Below are 3,501 nucleotides of genomic sequence, written 5' to 3'. Positions count from 1 at the left end.
TTCCCAAGTATCAATGCCAAATAATTTGGCATTCAGCTTCATGATTGCACCAAGAAACTTGGCAGTTTGCTCTTTAGTAACATCCTCATTCTCTTCAGAAGAGGAATACTCATCAGAGCTCATGAAGGGCATAAGGAGGTTCAATGGAATCTCTATGGTCTCTAGATGAGCCTCAGAGTCCTTTGGTTCCTCAGAGGGAAGCTCCTTATTGATCACTGGACATCCCAGGAGGTCTTCCTCCTTGGGATTCATGTCCTCCACTCCCCTAGTAGGTTCGGCCATGGTGCTTATTGCTAAACCTGTTTCTTCCACCATTATTAAAGCCTTGTTGAGGCTTTTGATCCTTCCATGAGAAATTTGGATAATTTCTCCATGATGAGTTATAGGTGTTTCCATAAGGTTCACCTAAGTAATTTACCTCTGCTATTGCAGGGTTCTCAGGATCATAAGCTTCTTCTGCATAAGAAGCCTCTTGAGTACTGTTGGATGCAGCTTGCATTCCATGCAGACTCTGAGAGATCATATTGACTTGCTGAGTCAATATTTTATTCTGAGCCAATATGGCATTCAGAGTATCAACTTCAAGAACTCCCTTCTTCATAGGCGTCCCATTACTCACAGGATTCCTTTCAGAAGTGTACATGAACTGGTTATTAGCAACCATGTCAATGAGTTCTTGAGCTTCTGTAGGCGTTTTCTTTAGGTGAATGGATCCACCTGCAAAAGTGTCCAGTGACATTTTTGATAGCTCAGATAAACCATCATAGAATATATCCAGGATGGTCCATTCTGAAAGCATGTCAGAAGGACACTTTTTGGTCAACTGTTTGTATCTTTCCCAAGCTTCATAGAGGGATTCACCTTCTTTCTGTCTGAAGGTTTGAACATCAGCTCTAAGCTTGCTCAGCTTTTGAGGAGGAAAGTACTTGGCTAAGAAAGCCGTGACCAGCTTATCCCAAGAGTTCAGGCTGTCTTTGGGTTGAGAATCCAACCATAATCTAGCTCTGTCTCTTACAGCAAAAGGGAAAAGCATGAGCCTGTAGACTTCAGGATCTACTCCATTAGTCTTAACAGTATCACAGATCTGCAAGAATTCAGTTAAGAACTGAAAAGGATCTTCAGATGGAAGTCCATGAAACTTGGAATTCTGCTGCATCAGAGAAACTAATTGAGGTTTTAGCTCAAAGTTGTTTGCTCCAATGGCAGGAATGGAGATGCTTCTTCCATGTAAATTGGAATTAGGTGCAGTAAAGTCACCAAGCATCTTCCTTACATTATTATTATTTTCGGCTGCCATCTCCTCTTCCTGTTCGAAAATTTCTGAAAGGTTATCTCTGGATTGTTGTATTTTAGCTTCTCTTAGTTTCCTTTTCAGAGTCCTTTCAGGTTCTGGATCTGCTTCCACAAGAATATTCTTATCCTTGCTCCTGCTCATATGACAAAGAAGAGGGCACAGAATAATAATAATAATAATAATAATAGAGATCCTTTATACCACAATATAGGGATCCCTGTGTGAGTGGAAGAAAAGAGGGGGATAGAGAATGTAATGTAATGGAAGAAACACAACTGTGAGGAGGGTAGAGATGTGAGATGAGATGTTAGTAGATGAATAAATAAATAGAATAAGATGGGAGAGGGAGAATTTTCGAAAATAATTTTTGAAAAAGGGTTAGTGATTTTCGAAAATGGTTTTTGAAAAATGTTAGTATTTTTCGAAAATTTTTAAAATCAAAAATAAAAATAAGAATAATTAGTTAATTAAAAAGAAATTTTTGAAAAAGAGGGAAGATATTTTCGAAAATTAGAGAGAGAGAGTTAGTTAGGTAGTTTTGAAAAAGTTAAGAAACAAACAAAAAGTTAGTTATTTAGTTGAAACAAATTTTGAAAAGATAAGAAGTTAGGAGGTTAGAAAAGATATTTTGAAACCAACTTTTTGAAAAAGGTAAGATAAGAAGATATTTTAGAAATTATTTTTGAAAAAGATTTGATTTTTAAAATCTCAATTAATGACTTGATTCATAAGAAATCACAAGATATGATTCTAGAACTTAAAGTTTGAATCTTTCTTAACAAGCAAGTAACAAACTTCAAATTTTTGAATCAAAACATTAATTGCTATTGTTATTTTCGAAAATTTGGTATAAAAATAAGAAAAAGATTTTTGAAAAATATTTTTAGAATTTTCGAAAATAACTAAGTAAAATGAAAAAGATTTGATTTTTGAAAAAGATTTTGAAAAAGATAAGATTTTTAAATTGAAAATTTGATTTGACTCATAAAAATAACTAGATTTTAAAAATTTTTGAAAAAGTCAAATCTAATTTTCGAAATTATGAGAGAAAAGAGGGAAAGATATACTTTTTTTTTTATTTTTTGAATTTTTATGATGAGAGAGAAAAACAAGAAAAATGATGCAATGCATGAAAGTTATGGATCAAAACAATGAATGCATGCAAGAATGCTATGAATGTCAAGATGAACACCAAGAACACTATGAAGATCATGATGAACATCAAGAACACAATTTTGAAAAAAAAAAATTTTATGCAAAGAAAATATGCAAGACACCAAACTTAGAATTCTTTAATGCTTAGACACTAAGAATTCAAGAATGCATATGAAAAACAAGAAAAGACACAAAACATGCAAATGCAAAGATCAAACAAGAAGACTTACCAAGAACAACTTGAAGATCATGAAGAACACTATGAATGCATGATTTTTTTTTCTTTTCGAAAAATGCAAGATGCACATGCAATTGACACCAAACTTATAACATGACTCAAGACTCAAACAAGAAACACAAAATATTTTTTATTTTTATGATTTTATGATTTTTTTTGTATTTTCTTTTAAATTTTTTTTTCGAAAATTATTGTGAAAAATAAAAATAAGGATTCCAAAATTTTTAATATGAATTCCAGGAATCTTGCCATGTTAGTCTTAAAGCTCCAATCAAAGGGTCAGGCATGGCTTAATAGCCAGCCAAGCTTTAATAAAAATCAATGTTCTGAAAACCGGACCGGACCGGCCGGTTGAACCGGTCTAATCGGGAACCGATAGTAAAAATGGTCCGGTCCACCTCTAATAACCGTCTCCTGGAAAACCGCTGTCAAACCGTCGAACCGGCCGGAAATCGGTCGGTTGGACCGGACCGGTAACCCGCCGGTTCTTAATAAACGACGCTGTTTTGATTTTTTTGAGGGAAAAAAAAACCAACGTTGCGTTTATAGTTTACACCCTCACCCCTTCCCCCAACAAACCCCCTACCAATTGGTGAATCACTCTACTCTAAAGCAAAGTTAAATCCCCAAACCAAAACCCTAGGTCCTCCTGCAACATTTCTGCCGCACTGCTGCCGCCGTCCGTGCTGTCGGCGTCGTCTGTGGCCAGGCCCTCTCTTGTAGCTCAGCGTTCTCCTTCCCCCTGTCCTCCGTCCGTCCTCCGTGGCTTCTCTATTTTGTTGGCTTGGAGCAGCTCGCCGTGTCGTTGCTCGCC

At 36.0% G+C, this 3,501-nt stretch overlaps 1 non-coding gene across 1 annotated transcript; it reads left to right on the top strand.

The window, feature by feature from the left end:
* The first annotated feature begins 793 nt into the window (after positions 1-793).
* On the top strand, positions 794-901 carry LOC112724664 (small nucleolar RNA R71). Its single transcript, XR_003163817.1, has one exon. It is a non-coding gene; the product is annotated as a small nucleolar RNA R71 (small nucleolar RNA).
* The last annotated feature ends 2,600 nt before the right edge of the window (positions 902-3,501 follow it).

This window comes from Arachis hypogaea, chromosome 11 (genome assembly GCF_003086295.3).
Source record: "Arachis hypogaea cultivar Tifrunner chromosome 11, arahy.Tifrunner.gnm2.J5K5, whole genome shotgun sequence".
Taxonomy (NCBI): Eukaryota; Viridiplantae; Streptophyta; class Magnoliopsida; order Fabales; family Fabaceae; genus Arachis; species Arachis hypogaea.
Note: the sequence above shows the minus strand (reverse complement) of the source record. Positions and strands in the feature narration are given on the sequence as shown.